The following is a 20471-nucleotide window of genomic DNA, read 5'->3' on the forward strand; positions in this document are numbered from 1 at the left end:
TATAAAAAACACATAATATTATCTATCTACAATACATAACACTTAAAATTTGTCAATAAGTTCTACTTCTTCTAAAACTCAATAATTAAAAGATAATAAGCATTACTAAAAAGGTCCTTCAATGTTTTGACATTGAAATACTTATCCCTTGTGATGATAAGTGTAAAGCATCACATAGGTGAGCGAAAGTCAGGTGCTTTTGATCAACTGGGCCTGTCATACGTAAAGACGCTAAACGATGGTGCTTGTTGTGTCCCTGCCTTTAGCTCGGCTTTGAAGGGGATACACGGAACCTGGTGAGTTTGGAGTTAGTACACACATTTTAGGGTTAGTCCCTACTGTGGTGATCTACCTTTAGTTGTTGGCGATCTATAGCCCGTTTTTATATTGCATCATCCTCAAAAGTTAAACCGTTTTAGATTTAATTACTAGTTTTAAATATATATCTGTGATAATCTAGTAGTTTTACTGTCCTTCAGGTGTTTATAATTTAATTTTTTAATCATTATAAATCTATACCTTGTATTAGTCCACGATATTGCTGAAATATTGCCGATGTGACTTAAAATCTGAACTCACTCAATCACTCACTCATTTTAGGGTTCACACAAGTGCTTGCAGGTCGCTATGTAAGTGCAACAATCCTGAAGGCGATGTAAACCCCAACCTAACCTCGAGATGAACAGATGGAAGCAGTTATAACGAATGTAGTATTTAATACAGTTCCGTCACACATTCCCCAAACAATGCAACAAACATGTCACAATTTATATCGCTCTAAATTAACCGAATTAAGTCAAAATGAGTTGAATTTTGTGTCATGATACTCATAAACATATACTCTCCCCAACCTCCCCATATAGGAATTTCAACTGTATTTTTATGTTTATTTCGAAACATCTTGTAGGCTTTATGAGTCAATGAAATATAGCAAAAATTGCACACTGGGAATGCAGACTTATCCGTCTTTGGCACCAACTCGAGGAAAGTCAGTTTGAGTATCACATGGAGACGTGTGGTGACGCTGAAGTCAATACCTCGTGTGACCACCGTGGGCATCCCGAACTGCACGTCATCCCCTCGGCATCGAACAAATAAGTCTCAGAATCTCGTGTTGCCCAATCACAGCCCATTCTGCCTGTAGTGCCTGTGCGGATTGCTGGAAGTGTCTGGGGCTGAGGGTTACGAGGTCGCACCCAACTGTCCAGAGCATCCCACAGATGTTCGATCGGGTTTAAGTCCGGTGATCTTGAGGGGCCAGGGGGCACATTGATGTTGTGGCTCTGGAGGAAGTCTCTAGTGTGACGTGCTGTGTGGGGCCTGGCATTGTCCTGTTGAAACAACTCTAGCGATCTAGCGATCAATGGTTGGAAGGAGGTGTGGGCGTAGGATCTCGTCACAGTACTGTTGAGCTGTCAGGTTGCCCTGGATCATCACCAAATCACTTCTCCTACGGCAGGTGATCGCTCCCCACATCATAACACTGTCCGGCCGAATCTGTCCACCTGAGGAACGAAAGCGTCGGCGAAACGTTCACGTCGACGTCTGTACACCCGCATTCTTCCATCGCGTCGTTCCAATAGAAATCGTGATTCATCCACTGAACCAGATTCTACGCCAATTCGGTAGGTGGGTTCCTGGCCTGAACGTTGGTGCACCATTGAACTCGATGTCGACGATGTTGCTGTCGAAGCACTGGGCAAAAATAAGGTCTTCTGGCGAAAGTCTCCTCAATCCGGTATTTGTCGAGCGGTACTGGTCCCCGTAGCTGTTCGATGACGCCGGTGATGTACCTGGATGTAGCGATCCTGCGCTGCAGTGGTCGCTCGAGGTCGCCCACTACGAGGGGCATCTGCTACCGAATTCTGCCGGCGATATCTCTCCCAGAGCCATGAAATGGTGCTCTGGTGAACATTCATGCGTCGGACCACTGCACGTTGAGACTGGCCAGCTTCAAAGCAAACCCAATGGCAATATGACTGTTGGCTTCCCTTAGACGTGGCATTTTGCGTTCGTCAACAATATTCCAAATACAGTGAATAATCGACAGACAGCGATCAACCTTTTATACCCATCATTGAGACTATCTGATCCCCAACTTTCACGTGCATTGCATGTGAATTGTGTCTTCTGTGACACTACACGCCGAAATTGAAAATCACGCTGTTAAATACGGTTATTTTACGGATGGTGCGTTTTTGTTGTGATGTTTCAAAAAGATAAACACCATAGGACTCATAAACAGAGTAAAACCTTTGTAAAATGAATCACGTTTAAATTCATTGCTACATGAAATTGCTATTTTCATGATGCGTTTCTTTTTTGGGAGAGTATATATTCATTCATTTACAACCTCCAAAACATCTAAACACATGTATTTGCTTTCGCCCATGGGTGAGTTTTTTAATATCGCTCCACATTTGCCGAATTAAGTCACGAATTTTGTGTCGTGATACTATTAAACATACATTCATTCATTTACCACCTCCAAAACATGAATTCTGAGTGCAACTCAAGATCCTCGCCCATGGGCGAACGATTTTAAATACACGAGTTTTTGAAAAAAAATCATTTTTTCATCTTGGCATATTCATGACAAATGCACGTTTAATTTTAAAAATCCCTTGTCCGAAAATGGCCATAGTGCGGAGTTTCTGGACTTTTGTGAGTCCAAAATTAAATTGTGACGTGTTATTACATACTTGCGATAGTCCTTCCTAGCCTTTATTTCTTATCAAAAGAATTGAAATAGTAATCAGAATAAATATCTAATTATACACATTTTATTGAGGTTTCCAATGTAAAACTACCCGTTTTAAATTACAGAAGCAGCAATTATTTAAATCACCCGACAGAAAATTTGTAAAAACTAATATGACGTTTTCAACTGATTCTGAAATAGGTTACTCATGAACGCACATGGTAACAGTTGGCTATAGTATGACCAGAAATTATTAGAGAATTTTAGGAATATGTTTAGTGGATTTGTGGTATAAACAACCTTGACCAGCTATCAAGTGTTTGGTTTCATTCCAGAGAGACAACTCCGTTAATCATTTTTCACTAGTTTGTGAAGAGTTATCCCCCTTTGTTTACTTGTTAGCAGACGACATTTTTAGTGATCCTCAGTATGAATGATTTAGAGAAGAGGAAGTTGATTTTAGAGTATTATAACAAGGGCATCAGATCAGCTAAAGTGATTTCAAGTTGAACAGCCATCCCTTTGTCCACTGTTTATCGTGTTTTGAAAAATATTGCAAATGGATATGGCATTGAGCACCAGGGAGGCGAAGGTAGGCCCAGAAAATTGACTGTCGCTGACAGGAGGCGGCTTGGTATTCTTGTTTCTTAAAACAAACGAAGGAGTTTAGAAAACTTAAGGCTGGATATGATTGATAGAGGAACTGTGGCTGTCATTAAAGAGACAACTAGAACTGAGCTGCATGCAATGGGTTGGCAGAAAAGTCGAGGAATTCCATCACCGATCATGAAACCTGAACAAAAGGAGCGAAGGTGGAACTGGTGCTTGCAGCATAGAAATTTTAACTGGGACAATGTGATTTTCTCAGATGAAAGTTCTGTGTGGCTGTTTCTAAAAAAAAGTCCGAAATTGAACGTGTGGGGTGGCATATCTGTGTTAGGAGCAACGCCCCTATGTGTAGTGGAAGGGAATATGAATACAGATATTCTCGAGGGACATTTACTTCCATCTGTTCACGTGTTCTATTGAAATTTTTGGATTTTCAAGCAGGACAACGACCCAAAACATCGTTCAAAGCATTCACAGGCCTGGTTTTGGACCCAACATAGGTCATTGGCTCCATCCTTCTGCAAGCCGTCTGCGTTCTGCTGTTTATTTTGTTGACAGTTACATAGACAGATTCTTTAATACAAATGCATAAAATCGGTGATTTACAATGTGATTAGGTTGTCTGACAAAACATCCACTTGCACAGTTTGAGATCGATTGGAACATTGGATGAAGAGATATTTACAAAAGAACGTCATATGCATTTCATGCCAAACTATAAATCAAGGAGTAAGCGTGCGCTGTTTTATCCATTCTAAAAACCTACTAACAAACCGTGTCCATTTTCTTCCAGGTGTGAGCTACCTGCTGAAAAATATTTATGCAGTTGCAGCAGCAGCAGGGGAAACCGGGGGTTCTTCCTGGTTGATTATCCACAGCTGGGATATGTCACAACCACTGTAGCGCCACCTTGCAGGAATGATACTTATATATAAATACATCCGTAATGGTGACGGTGGGTGTGGAAACCAAGGCTGTCGTAATCCACGTCTTCGGTAAGGACATCAGTATTTACGGATACACTAGAGATAGCCTCTTTTCCCCTCCCGATCTCGGCCCTAGGTTCCAGGTATGTAGTAGTCCACCAATGTCTGGGATCCGTGGACACGATGTTGTTAGTGATTGCTAACTACAACCAGAAGACGGATGTGGACATAACGCTGATGCTGGGCGGGAACGTCACCTTTCGACAACATGACATACAACGACGCAGACACGATTCACGTTGAAGAGCGCCTATGACCTGACTGGAACTGTCGTCAACACAACTCGTGCTGTAGCTGTGTTCAGTAGGGGAATGGAAGGAGATTGTGCTCAAGCCTTTGCACAACTATTACCTGTACGACATCATGGTACAGAGTATGTTCTGTCTACGGCTATCCGTCTGAAGTGACTCTACATACCAGCTACGTTGTTAGTGATCAGAGCGACTTGCTGAAATTAGGCTGAACAATGGATCTACATTCACTCTTGATGACAACCATTATTGTATCGCTTCGAAACCTCGTGTATAACGAGACACTGTATTTTAATACCACAAGACCTGCCATTGCAACCCTGTGCAGAAAACCCTCAAACATAAATAATCATGGATTTGTTGTTTGTAAACTCCAGTTAAGTATTTCATCAACAATGCACAGGTTTATTATACATGGTGTGTAAACATACTGACTAAACACCACGTAACAGATATTGAAGTAGATAGGAGTGGCATGACTCCTGCTACAGTGCACTGGGTGGACATCCCTGGCAGTGATTACAAAGCGGGAAAAACTTGTTTACACCACGATCACTTTGTCCGCTCCACCAACAGATTCGCTGTGTATGGGTTTTACTCCGACGTTCTTAATTGAGGCTACTATTTCCCAGCTGACCCATCAACCACACGTGCTGCTGCAGGTAAGTTATACTTTGATTTTGGAGAGAAAAAATAGAATGAAATTTAAGCACGAGCTAAACGTACGTTGTTTTCAACGTGGAACTGTACAATCTGCAGATTGAAGTTTGTACTGAATTGGGAAAAGACACTTTAGATCAGTGTGGTAAAGCAAAACTCAGTATACATATTTTAGTTTGAACATGTAGGAGCGGATATATCAAATAGACATAGATGCACAAAGGGTGATGATTTCATGCAGGAGCTCAGAAATATAGAAATGTATAAATAGGATCTGACACGAACGGTTTGATTGCCTTAATTATCGGCAACTTTAGTAATTGAAGTGTAAAGGGAAATTAAATCAAGAACATTTTGTCATAACGACGGTGTGTATTGAACAGTTACAATGTCTTTTTCACATGTTGAATAATCAAACTGCGGTCACTGTGTATTGGATACTTACGATGTTTTTTGGTAAAATTCAGAGGACATCAAGAGTGAAGTGTTTGTGTGTGAACGAGAAAAAACTAGAAGCAATGAAAAAATAGTTGAGAAAATAATCTAAGCAACGAGAAAAACAAGTCAATACTTGAAATTTCAAGTGTTTTTTGCAGAAACTTGAAGCAACGAGAAAATAATCGGAACAACGAAAACTTTCGCTGAAAAATAATGTATGCTACAAAATTGGCAGCACTAGGCTGTCGTACGTATCTACACTATATGTAGTCAATACTTCACGAGATTGTGTTCGCAACACACCTTCAATATTTCACGATTTTGTTTATTTTCAGCACTTCACAGGATTTTAAAACCAATGTATAACAAGCAAGTGCGGCCTGCATACTGGAGATATAAATGTTTACATGTAGAATTACCGTATCAGTAAACGTATTCAGTGTGGCCAGAGGAAGCTTAACCACTAAGGTTGCCCTCGTCGCTAACATGTTTGTAAGAAATATTAGATTTTATACAATGATAGATGCCCGAGAACATTGCATCCATTTATTTAATAGTCATCCTGTCATGCCTCAGGATTTTAGACACTTTTAGCTTCGTGTAACTGACATAGCTGCGGATCTCTCTGCTTCATTCATTATTTATACTCTCACTTATATTATCATTCAGTAATGTTGAACATGTTATCTAACAAATATTTGAATTGTATGTCATGTTTCAGAGCTTTGTGTTACCTTACCTTGCTATGTCAGTATATTGATAGAGTAGTTTTATGAAGTAGTCTTTTGAAGCTGAACATTTTTAACACTTTGATCAATTATAATAATGTATCAGATTGTTGTACATTAATTGCACTATATTTTATTCTCTCAATAATCTACTTGCCACATTAATGTATAGGTGTTGCGGAAAAGGTAACATGATTCATTACACTTCTCGTACATCCTACAGAGGCAGATCTCATCTGGACCTTCTTCACTAACTGAAGCCTGATTCGTGTATTCAATACTGTATCCAGGAATTGGCATGCATTCAGGGGGCTCGGATTTTCGTGATCCGGATTGACAGGGGTTCAGACTGACGTGATCCGGAATGACAGGGCTTCAGATTGACGTAATCCGTATTGACAGGGATCCATGTTTTTTATTATTTTTCCTTACACAACTGTTTCATTTTATCTTCACGAAGATTGCGCCCGATTGCGAAGATTATTCAGCAATAATTTAATTATATAATGACATACAATAACAGCAAATGATATTCATCCCAAAAACCATTAATTGCCTCAGATAGTTCATCAAAATTGCAATATTTGTAATTCATATTCATATTAGCATAACGGCCAGTTTCTAGTTGTAACTTGTTAGCAAATATTCAGAGCATAGTGTACACATGTGAAATGTCTAGGTGCATTTGGTAACTGAAAATAGCGTTGATATTACCATAAAGATAACGTTTTGATGAGTGACCATTTCTTTCTTCTATGGAATTATTTAAAATTATATTCATTTTTTCTTATGTTTCATGTCTTTGCTTAATAATTGCCTGATTATCTGTCGACCAATATCCCCTTCGCTAGGTGCAGCTAATGCCATATGTTTATATCGTACATTTTCTGTATGTTGTAGGTCTCCAGGACAAGACGCGCTTGAAAAGTCAAAACTTGGGATTCTGTGATAATATGATTGTTTATCCATTGATGTTGTTTGTTTCATTAAGAGTATAAGATTAAAACATTTCTATGTGAGTTTCTTGGTTGTTTTACGCCGCACACGACTCGGCATCAGAAAATCCTCTGACAGACATCCTTTGCATCGATCTAAACACATGACATACGACGGCTGCATCAACCAAGTTAGCGAGCCTAGACTGCTCAAGACCCGACCCAACCGCGGATCTTGAAGTGGATATGCTTGTTTCTACCGAAATATAAGTTTCTCTCGTCAGATGAAATGTATCAACTTCAGTTATAACGAATTTGGAAATGACATATGACCCTAGTCATCTGTGGCGCTAGAATTCGCTGTACACGTATGTGTCCAGAGTCCTGCAAGAAACTTATGGTGGTGGGTTCAAATCCCGGTTTGCCCTGATAATGTTTCTGAGTTGGCTTAATATGCAACACAGGTGCACGCGTGTTTTACCAAAGTGGTAAATATCTGGCACCTGCATCACTTCAGGGATTTTTCCTACAGCAACCTGACAAGCCGTTATATAACTGAAATACTGTTGACAACGGTGTGAAACCAAACTCACTCACCAACCATAGTGGAGGATCAGCCATAGTGAGCCGTATCATGGCGGCCGTTAGATTCGGCTCGACCCCGCTTCACAAAGCTATCGTAGCTACGACTGCTATACCTATTTTACTATAACACCTACTTACGACAGTCGTAGCACTACGATAGCTTTCTGAAACGGGGCCCTGTGACCAGAGCAACGATACCGGCCACTTGCCTACTGAGAAAGGCAATCAGTCAGGAAGTCTGGTAGATTTGGTAGACGCATGTGAGGGCGTATTAGTCGGAACTAATGCCGTCTTTATAGTGTTGGACCACTGAAATAGTATGCAGCAGTTTTAACATGAATATCCTACTCAGAAACTGTATACTTAGAAGAATGAGGATAATTTTATGGATATACAACTTCTTATTCTGTGCTTGAGAACGACATTAGAAACGTCGCCTTTCACAATAAGTTGTATATCCATAACTTTATCATTCTTCAATACCTCAACTTCTAAAACGCCCTTCAAAGAAATGTATACTGACTCTCAGCGGACCATTTGCCATTTTTGCTTTAATGTTGAGTTCAACGTCTACTGGCATGACGCTCCCAGAGATCAAACCATGGACTTTCAGCTATCCGTGCAGACGCTCTATCCACTAGACCATGCAGGCGGTCCTGACGAACCAAAACCTGCTAGAGCACATCCCAAGTGAGTGAGTGAGTTAATATTTAGCGTCACATCAGCAATATTGCAGCCATACCGTGGCGGCATATCCCAAGTGAGTGAGTGAATTAATATTTAACGTTATTGCAACCATACCGTAACGGCATATAATATGTAACGTTAATAGTTAACGTCACATCAGCAATATTGCAGCCATACCGTGACGGCATATCCAAAGTGAGTGAGTGAGTTAGTTAATATTTAACGTCACATCAGCAATATTGCGAACCAAGCATATCCCAAGCAATCTGTTGCTTGTAGTAAGAGGCTATAGACGGTATCCCCTGTGTGACTGGCGTCATTGTTGCCCGATAGAGGACTAGGATTGACTATAAGTTGAGTCAACTCTCATGTTTCATTGTACGTCACTGTTCCAAGGCGGAAGGTTGGGTGGAGTCTGTTTACAAGGAATCCGTTTCTAAGGAAAGACAAGTAACTCGAAATGAGAATTGTTGACAATTGTGGAAATCTCGATGGCAACGTTTCTCCTGTGAACCGAATCGCATGCTTACAAAATGTCAAAGTTACTCATAAGATTAGATAATACAAACGTCGCTATATTATCAATTACTTTGTTCACACCATTAACCCCCATGTACATGAGGAGAATGCCATGGGGTCTACACTACCAGGTGTGTACAGTCTTGACAGAGAACGTTCACACGTGCCACAACAATAACTAATTCCATAGGACAGGGCACTTCTTCAAGCCGGATGTCAGTGGCTTTCAGGGAACGTGGAGGATAAGAAACTATCCCCACCCAGGACGGCTCGAAATAGTCGGGGATTCGAAAAACAACAGCCTGGCTAACGACGAGCGTGACTCGAGATGATTCGTTCACAAAATTCCCACTGGACCAGATAATTCAGTGACTGACATCAGCATTCATCGAAGCAAACAAAATTCAATGATGTCCAATCAACCAAGCCACTGACAGTGTAATGTCAAATATACCATATGTTACGTTTGACCTCTCACAAGATGACCTTGTGTAATCATTGCTTCGGTGCAACAAATTTACCTTCATGGCCCAGTGTTGCAAAATCATTACAAAATCTGTCCGGACATGGAGCTCAACATGTCATCACCAGACTCACACATGAACACGTTTTCAATTTAAAATGCGCAATAGCCACCAGAGGGAGCAATTGTTGCAATCGTAGTTTCAGTTACCGTCGATACAAGATTTACCTTAATAGATGGTGTTACCCGGTGTTATCGATGAGGAAAGACAATCCGGTAAACTTTGTATCAACAGATAATAAATATGCAAATAAGGTCACCTTGCAGGAAGTACATTTGAACTCCATACATCGCTGCAATGTGTGCTAGTTCAATCAGATACTGACTAACTTTCCCACTAATATTTGATGGTGTTTGGCTGAATGTGGCTGATTCCGTTCCCACAGGAAGTTGCATATTGCTTGGCGCAAAAAGATAAACGAGACATTTACACTGACACTGTATTTATACACAGTGTCTACACTTACTTCATCGAGCGAATTCGCTGGGTGTGTTTCTGTTCGATAAATATATCTTGAAAGTCAACGCCAGGATATAACCAGTATCTGAAATCAACAAAAAACAGACACAGTTGTAACAGGCTGAATAATATAAAGTGTTCAAAGACAATACAATTGGTTCTAATATATGGTATTTATGGTGAGGGTAATAATCTGCATTCCCTATTGTCAACAAATGCTGCACTACATCTTCTCCTGTATACTATTTACCATCCTGTCATTTCTGCCTCACAAGTGTCTGGTGTGTTGAAGAGTTCTTGTTGTATCTTAACTATCTGGAAGCTTTCAACTCAGTGCATTTGTTTCACACCACATTCAGAGTGAGTGAGTGAGTGAGTGAGTTAATATTTAACGTCACATCGGCAATATTTCAGCCATATCGTGACGACCACATTCAGAAAATATCATAGACAGACAGACAGATTATTTATTTAAGTCTCACCTCATATGTAAAATACAGGTAGGTAGGTGTGTGTGTGTGTGTGTGTGTGTGTGTGTGTGTGTGTGTGTCGCTGTACAAGCTATAATACAGAATAGAAGTGAGCCGGCCGTTTAGGGTTATGAGACACTATCGTTAACTTTTAATTAAGAACAGACATAAATATGCACCATGAAATACATAATATATACAAATAGCAGTGACAATAAAGGCTCAATACGGTAAAAGGAAGATAAAGGGGAGAATTATTTGTTTATTTGATTAAGTTTTTTAAGCAACAGTTTGTACGTTTTGGAAGTAAAATGAACAATATTGGAATTTGACATAATGAAAACCAGTTTCTGTTCATCCGTAAAATTGCTAAAAGTATTGCACACATGATCACAATGTCTACACAAAAATCACTAGTGAACACCAGAAAGATAAGGACAAACTTTCTGTTGATGCGACTTTCCGATACAGATTCTTGTATCGTCAAGCAGGTGACGTTTCGATTCAGATTCTTGGATCACCTGCTTGACAACGATACAAGAATCTGTATAGACACATCGCATCACCCGAATAAAGAAGTGGTTCAACACCAGAAAAGAAAAACGATTCAGGATTACATAGTGTATCCATGAGGCAAATCAAACCCAGGCTTTTGGTATGACAAGCGAACACTTTAACCACGATGCTACCCTCGTGTTTGTTCAAATAACATGTACGTATTGCACATATTATCTGTTCAAGGAGTCTGACAGTCAAAAATTAGTTTCACTTTGTATATAATGACCTCCAACAAACGTCACATTGACCCTTTACAACTTAATGTACGTCAAAGGAGTGTTCTCAAATTTCAATAATATTCACATAATATGGTAGCAGAAAAAGATTTCACCTCAAGTCATGTATATTTAGTCGACCAAGATCTTTTTTCTCGAGTTTAACAATAAATGGCAAGATTGAACAGCCTAAAACTAAGGATTTGAAAAATGGAACTTTGCTAGTTTTTACAGCAACAGCTTGCATCTTTTAGTGAGAAACAAAAGCTGAAACACTAAAGCCAGATATGCTTTTGAAATGATCAAGGAAGAAAAGTTCAATAACTGATATCGATTTCCTCCTTGACTCTCTCCATAAACGTCATCGTTCCAAACAAGAGTTGCAGTGTTGATAAATCTCACTTGAATATAACATCTATATGTGTAAGGACTGAAATCACCACTAGCTAAAGACCCATAATACTACTTTTCAAAACAAATCGTTATGATTATTTACACTCATTTTCTAGATCTTTTGCCATAACTCTGCATTTATTCTTCATTACTCGCTTGTGCCGAAACGTTAAATGTCACGTGTTGATCATGAGATCACGGATAATAGTAATGATAAACATTTTATCCTCGTTTCTAAATATAGCACTTCTAGAGGAAAATCATGTTTTTCCATTATTGAAGAAATATCAAATTGTGTTTGTATCCTGTTGACAAAAACACTTATCGGCAGGTAGTAATGTTACTGATTCTCATTCCGACATCCCGAGTTTACCTAAAAGCCCCGGGTATAGTGCTGTTCAGATGTCACTGGTCTGCCAAGCTTGTTTACGTTACTTTACCAGCACGTGTTAAAATCGTAACTAGACATATCCGTAGTTCGAGACAAGCAAAGTTTTGATTTTTATAACATATAGTCACAAAGTGCAAAGGCCCGTTTCCATAAAACAATCTTAGCGCTACGACGATCTTAGCGTCATTCCCAAATGCAAATTTGTAACCCGTAAAGATCCGGGTTAGATCACTGGATTGTCTGGTCCAGACTCGACTATTTACAGACCGTCGCCATACAAGTGTAGTATTGCCGAGTGTGGCGATAAACAACCGACCAACCAACCAGCCAACCAACCAACCTACCAGCCAACCAAGCAATACAGGCTTGCAGCAATCGTCGAGCAAAGGTCGTTTTGTGGAACGAGACAGGGTCAGATTAGGACTGTGATTCACACTATGAGGAAAGATTAAATAATACCAAAGTATGCTGCCATGTAAAGTAGAGGAAACTTACTGATCACGTGTTTCATATATGCCTATTGGTCTCAGTTCAACTGTTCACTGGAACAGGTCAATGGTGATAACATTGTACCTATAAAGGACTCGTAACATTGATACACAATGTGACAGTACAGTACAATTTATACATTCATTGTACCTTGTCAGCGGTAGTGGACAATGAATGGGCAAATATTACTCTTACATCTCGCAAGGCCTGAATAAAGCCTTCTAAACGTGTTAAAGTAGACACGTGGAGAAGAGTTCGTGATGTCACTCACCAGTGACAATAAAGATGTCCCGTGTGATTTCCTATTTTGACTTGTACTATACTTACGAATTAGTTCTGGGTGAACAATTGATTAGCCTTTGCGTGTGTTTATGACAAGTGCGCTGTTTGAGCAGGATACGTTCACCTTTTCGGGAACATTGGGTGTCATCAACATTTGATAGGGATTGATAAATAGCACACGCTCACATGAAGTCGAAATCGTACAACTGACTGTTTTGGCAAATATTCCTTGTGGATGTGGAGATTTGCTGCGTTATATAACTCGGCGCCATAATAAGTGTTCAGTTTGGAAATTTTGTGTGAAGTTTTTTTATATTTAAATATTCTTATTTGTTACCATACATACACGTTCTCAAAACAGTTACTCGTCCTTCTGTTAATTCTCAACATGAAAGTTGAGATTGATAGTACGACGTGCCGTTGAGATCGACATCCAGTAATCGAGGGGAAATGTCAGCGCCTATGAGCATGTACTTGATACATGGATATGTCCGCTATATAAATATCCTATAATAATGATTAAATTTGTGGAAACAAAATCTGCCTTAGATAACATATTTGATGACATAATCAACCAATATTGAAACACCATGTTCCCTCTGCGACACCTGTGGCACTGCTATGTAAGCAACAGGAATTCACTGAACAGAGTTGTGTACCTTGGTCCACCAGGAACCAGTGATCGTTGGTTCGAATCCCGATTAACCCCGATTTTGTTTCTAGGTGTGTCAGAACCAGACCCATGCTCGTTGCTTTCACCAAAGTGGTAAAGTTGAACACTTGCCAGGAAAAGCAATGACACGGTGTATACATAGGTTATCCATACAGTTGTATTCAACACCTTATTTGGCCAACAGTTGCTTTAGCTCACGTGATGTATGTTTGTGTATCTTAGAATAAAATAAATACGTCAATACCGTGATAAAATAGATTGAAATCAACCCTTCCAAATAAATATTTCAACAATAACACTTCACAAAACTGCCTGTCCAATTGCTAACTCACCAAAAAAATAGTCACACCGTTTAGTTCAATAAAGGCAGCAACAATGTCAACTAGGAAACAGTATTTCGTGGCATTATGTCTTTTTCGGTTTTTGTGCAAACGCATAGAGTTGTGTGGTAAGTCAATCAAATCCCACAAAATCACCTGTAATGTATTTATACCTGATGATGCGTCAACACCCTGTCAGACGGGGCGTCGTTACGGCACTATGCGGTACAGACCCAGCTCTGTGACAATGGGGCGTTTCATAGAGGTGGCACTTCTCCTGGTGGCTCTTGAAAGAGTTGACGGTATGTTATATTTTGGCGAATTCGTACGCTTTTAAAACAATTCCAGGTTTTTTATTCAAATTACATTTCTATACCCTTTACCTACAGTTTTCTAGAAAGGGTAAATTGTATCGATAGTGTTTTTAAACGTTTTCTAAATTAACTTTCAACGCGCGGGTTTTGTTTCTGTATGCTTTTCTGATGTCAAACCCATGTAGCTACCTGGTTTTGATTCCCTCATTGTGTTCCCTGCTGTGAACCATGGCTATGAATACCCGATACGCGCGCGTTGTAGTAATATGTGTGTACCCTGCAGTCAGCTTATAAAATTAGCTGTTGCACAGCACACGCAAGTCAAATGAACGAAACCCTGTGAAAGAGATTTCGCGAACCCACTATTACCTGACATCGTAGCAATATGCTGAGTACAATATGGCGTGTGCTGCACACATCGTCTGGGCGATGTAATCAGAATGCTCATTGGTCTCAGTACCTGTTCTTTCTGGCCTATCCACGTCACTGAAAAAACGCCTGCAGGAATATCCAGATGGAAGCAGTATATAACGAAAGTAGTGTGTGTATTTTAAACAATTCTGTCAAACATAAGATAATTTTATGTGACAGTCATAATCAGACACTTATAACATAACATTCTCCCATTCTGTCATATTTGAATTACCAAATGTTGTACAAGATCCACCAAGCAAATCAGCAATTATTTCATCTTGATCATTTTCCCAAAATTGAAAAAACACTAGACATTGATATAATCACATATCCTTTCAAATATTTCATTTCTCAGATCATTGAAACTTGTACAAGACATTATGACATGTTTAACAATATCAGAAGCTACTATTCCACATATATACAATCTCTTGATTCAATCCTTTTACATACCAACAAATGGAATGAATAATATGAGAGATTTTGCCAAGTGTATGCTTATTTACCAAAACTAGTTCCGAGAGTCTGCTTGGTTTACACAAACTCTCAAAAGGATCACAGATTCTGGATTTAACATCATTCCATTGTCAGTGCCTACAACAGTGTTCTCCAACACAGAACACACTACACAGAAAAGTGTTCCTGAGTTTACTGAACACTAACACCCACCTAACACTACAAACGCCCCTCGACCCATTAAATAACACTCAGACTTTCAAAGCCATTGGTACATTTCTAACCAAATGTCTTCCAGGTCGCACAAACTATACTGGACAAAATAGGTTAGGAATATTGGTGTTTTTATAATTGATATTTTATGAATGTGTTAATGAATAAATAGATCATTATTCATAATTTCAAAATTTACATATATTCCTAACTATTTTTGTGCAGTATATAACATAACCTGCAATCAAAGAAAGCAAACTCCAGATAAACCAATCACATTTAGGAATGCCTCATAGCGTATCGAATTCGTCTATGTATGTTTTATATATGTATGTGGTGGAGTAATTATCGTCGTTTGACAATCAATAATCGAAGTCTTTTAGAAAGCAATCATGTTAGCACACACCTGGATCCTGTTCCTCAAAGCTATCGTAACCCTAAGATGATCGTAATTCGATTACTTTAACATAGACTTACGACAGTCGTAGCGCTCCAGTCGCTTTGAGGTACGGGGCCCTAGTTTGTATACACATCAAAATAATGTTTATCAACCTCAGATACACAAAATGCTTTGACGAGTGATGTACTGACAATGTCAGTCGTAGGAAGCATGTTTGCACCGTTGTTATCCATTCTAAGCACTTTCTAACAAACCATGTCAATTTCTCCCAGGTTTGAGCTACCTGCTGGCACATGAATGCAGTTGATGCAGTAGCAGGGGAAACCGTGTGTTTCGCCAAAACCTCCTGTACGACGAGACACTGCACTTTAATACCACAAGACCTGTCATCGCAACCTTGTGTATAAAACACACAAACACAACATTTCAGGGGTTTGTTGTTGTTACACAAGTTAAGTATTTCCTGAACAAAGCACGGATATATACTGCACGCTGTGTAAACATATTGACTATACAACACGTGACACATATTGAAGTATTTAGTGGTGACATGATCCCTGCTACAGTGGACTGGGTGGACATTCCTGGCAGTGATTACAAAGTGGGAACAACTTGTTCAAACGGCCTTTACTTTCTCCGCTCTACCAACAGATTCGCTCTGTATGGGTTTACCACAGACATTTTTAATGGAGGCTACCAGTTCCCAGCTGATCCACCAATCACACGTGCTACTGCAGGTTAGTTGCAGTCTGATTTTGAAAAAATAATAAAAGTTTTGGCAGGATATAAACGGCAATAGATAAATGTTTTCAGCGTGGAACTGTGTGTTCTGCAGATTTATGTTTGTATTGAATTTGAAAAGGTGTTGGTGACGACACGTTAGATGTTTCAGTGTGACAAACAAACCTTAGGTATACATATTTTATGTATTAGTAGATATATCAAATACGCATAGATGCAAATACAGTCTGTGTGATTCTTCACTTCAAAAAGATATATAGATTTAGTATGATGTTATGTGGAGTTTCAAATGCAGGAGCGCGGAAATGTACAAATGTGTCAATGGATTTCTGACACGAACGGCTCCATTGCCACTATTGTCAGCAAGTTTAGTCATTGAAGTGTAAATGGAAATTAGATCAAGTAACTTTTTGTCATTACGTGTGTATTGAACAGTTACAATGTCTTTTTCACATGTTCAATATTTAAACTGCGGTCACTGTGTGCATTGGATATTTACGATGTTTTCCTCACAGTTTGACTATTTACATGTAGATAACATTCAGGGGACATCCTGAGAGAAGTGTTTGTGTGTGAAGTGATGAAAGGGGATGCGTGCATTCAACGATCAGTTATGTCATCTTTCACTTGTTGTACACTTACTGCAGCGTTTGTCTCCCTTTGTCACTGACCTCTAACCCCAGAATTGATTTTTTTCCACCTTTTCTATCGTCAATATTCACCAGCTTATCTACGCTAACAAGACCGCATAAAGAATATCCTATACCTATCCATAAGTGTCAACTGTGTGGCGAGCGAAAGCTTTAACTATAAGGTTGCCCTAGTGAACAGTATATTTGCAAGAATTGTTTTATTGTATAAAAAGATTACATTTATATAACGGTCATCCTATAAGGTTACAAGGTTGAAGAGACTACTAGCTGCTTGTTACTACCATTCTCAGCTGTGGATCTCTCTGCGTCAATCCTTATACTTTCACCTTTAGCCTGATCCATCAATGTTCATTACGCACATTCATCAAATATTCAAATAACATAGCACATAGGCCTTACGATTTTGCCTTGCAGTGTTAAATCTTACCATACAATATTAGTATTAGAATGGTATAACTATTATAGTAGTAGAATAGTAGAATATATAACTGACCATTCTTTAACAGTAACATTAATAATAATTTATTAGATATTTGTACATTACTTCTACTGAACATTTTCATCTCTCCGGAATCCACTTGTGATACATAATGCACAGGTGTTGCTGCAAAGGTAAGATGATTTATTACAGTTATACTACACCCTACAACAGAAGAGCCTCTAGATCTCATCGCCAGGGTTTTTCAGATTGACGGGGTACGGAATGTCAGGCATTCAGACTAACGGGGGAGTGCCTCCCAGGGAGACAGACTGATGTGGTTTTGGACTGACAGAGGTTTAGATTGATGGGGTTCAAACTGACGGGATTCAGGTAAATGGATCTTGAGATTGCTTTGAAGCAGGCTTTGATATACTTAGAGGTGATTATGTTTTTAGTTATACGATTACATTTTAGCAACTATTTAATTTATCTTCACTTGGTTTGTGTCAGACATATTCAGTAAAATATCTAAATCTATTACTTTGGATACATTTGAAACTAATCATTGATTAAATTAAATTCAGAGAGTCTACAATCTACAATATCTGCAGTCTCTAGTAATATCAGCATAATGAACACTTTCTGTTTCTAACGTGAGAGCAGATATTCTGAGCATGGCGAGTTATTCTTTAAGACCCCATGTAAAATATCTAAGTACATTTCGTAACTCGAAGCAGCTTTGATATTAGATAAAGAGTTGTCAGTTACCATTCCTTTCTCGTATGTCATCTTTTAAAATTATGTGAAACATTTTCTATTTTTGTCCAATGTCTTTACATAAAATTGCACAGTTATCTGTTGACCCAAAAACATTTTCCAGTCCTACATGTTTATTGTGTACATTTTGTATATGTTGTAGATTCTCCAAGACACATGAGCTTGAGGATGTGAAATGGTTGTAACTTTGAAAACCAGTGATGTACATTTTCTGTGAACCTGGCGCTATAAAACTTTACGTAAACATATGATTGTTGAACCTTTGATGTTGATTGTTTGCTCAAATTGTATAACAATGAAGCATTTCTATGTGTGTGTTTGTTTGTTTATTGTTTATCGCCACACTCAAATCTGGACCGGACAGTCCAGTGATTGTTCTTATGCGCATCGATCTGCGCAAGTGGAATATGATGACATGCATCAACCAAGATTTCTCAACACTGTAATTGTTTCTATGAACTACCGATGTGTGAGCTGTTGTTGTTGGAATAAATCGGTTGTAAAGAAGCTGGATGCAACAAATGATAGGGGAAGGTGGACACAGGTTCTGCAATTTGTAGAGATCGCTGTACACATGCCTGTCCAATGGCATACAACAAATTAACACTTAGATTGATAATACTTCATGACATTGGGTACATTTAATCTGTTGAACTATATTTTCTTCTCTTCACGATCCACTTGTCATGCATAATGTACAGGTGTTGCTGCAAAGGTAAGATGATTTATTACCCTTATACTACATCTTACATAAGCGGAGTGTACCAGTTCTCATCGCCACGGTTTTACGAATTGACGGGGGGACGTGTCAGAATAACGGAGGGAGGCGGGGCGCTCCTAGGAGTCAGAGTGGATGGGGTTTGGATTAACAGGGATTCAGATTGACGTGATTCAAACTTATCCAGGCAAATGGGGCTTGATATTGCCTTTGAAGCAGGATTTGACATAGTTAGCGACGAGTATGGTTTTAGTGTTACTATTACCTTTCATCATCTATTTCACAAGGAAGGGAGGTAACTCTAAATGTAACTAGTTGACATTTGTTGATAAAATCATAATAATATTCCTGTTACAAACTACTGTAATGTGTACTGAAACGCACACTAAATTATCGTCATTGTGTTCATGAGATTCGACAATACAGATGGGTTATAGCTTATGCTTACGAATGTTTGTTCAAACCATCTGTCACTGGTTCGCTTGATCTAGACGCAATTATTCACACGCTTGCATAATGTTGTTGATCAATGCGGAGTAAAACAATATTAACCTCCACGATATCCCACCATGACATTTTTTAACTGCGACCGGTTGGGTCTCCTGGACCAAAATCACTGCACACGCATGGTACACGTGCTGTTGGATTTCCCTTGTACACATAGACTGTGTCGGTTCGAATTCCTCATGGGACTTAACCAAAAAGAACTAGAATCTGTTCTTTACTTAGAAAGTGTCATCGCATATTTAAATGGAACATAAGTTTCATCTGGCCACTCTGTAAATGGTTCTTTGTATTCATGGGTTCACAGCGACTAATATATGATCTTTGCAAAGTGTTATCGAAACGTTTTAACAATGATAAATAGTATACCGTGTCATTATTTTAGATGGCGAAAATTCATAGCATGGCCACATGTGTGACTCAAACATATTTATCTATCTCGCGAACACTTTTTTCTATTTTCTGTCTACAAAGCACGACAGACACCACACAAAGGAATTGTAGCAAATGTAGCTTCAGTTACACCCATAACTAGATTTACCATAACAGATCGTGTTCTCGGCATGTAAAGCAAGCAGGAAACTTTGTATCACCATTCAATAAATAAGTGAGGCCACCAAGCAGGAAGTACATTTGAACTCCATACGTCGTTGTCTATGTCTGTTTGACACGGGCTTCCCAATATGTGGCTGATCCTGTTGACACACAAAGCTGCCAGTCGTTTAGCACTCCATGATAGATAGGACAATTTCCTCTTACACTTGCATGATGCAGTTTAAGATAGAAGTTACTTCATCGAGTGAGTGAGTGAGTGAGTGAGTGAGTGAGTGAGTGAGTGAGTGAGTGAGTGAGTGAGTGAGTGAGTGAGTGAGTGAGTGAGTGAGTGAGTGAATATTGAACGTCACATCGGCTATGTTTCAGCCATATTATGACGGTATAAAATTTGACGTCTATAAAGAATATGTATATATTATAAAACCTGTCGTC

At 39.1% G+C, this 20471-nt stretch overlaps 1 long non-coding RNA gene across 1 annotated transcript; it reads left to right on the forward strand.

Annotated features, from left to right (window-relative positions):
* Nucleotides 1-16001: 16001 nt before the first annotated feature.
* Nucleotides 16002-18575, forward strand: LOC124286876. The gene is made up of 3 exons (XR_006901138.1): nt 16002-16407; nt 17752-17875; nt 18405-18575. It is a non-coding gene; the product is annotated as an uncharacterized LOC124286876 (long non-coding RNA).
* Nucleotides 18576-20471: the final 1896 nt, after the last annotated feature.

This window comes from Haliotis rubra, unplaced genomic scaffold, assembly GCF_003918875.1.
Source record: "Haliotis rubra isolate DU_JTF1 unplaced genomic scaffold, ASM391887v1 Scf394, whole genome shotgun sequence".
Lineage (NCBI taxonomy): Eukaryota > Metazoa > Mollusca > Gastropoda > Lepetellida > Haliotidae > Haliotis > Haliotis rubra.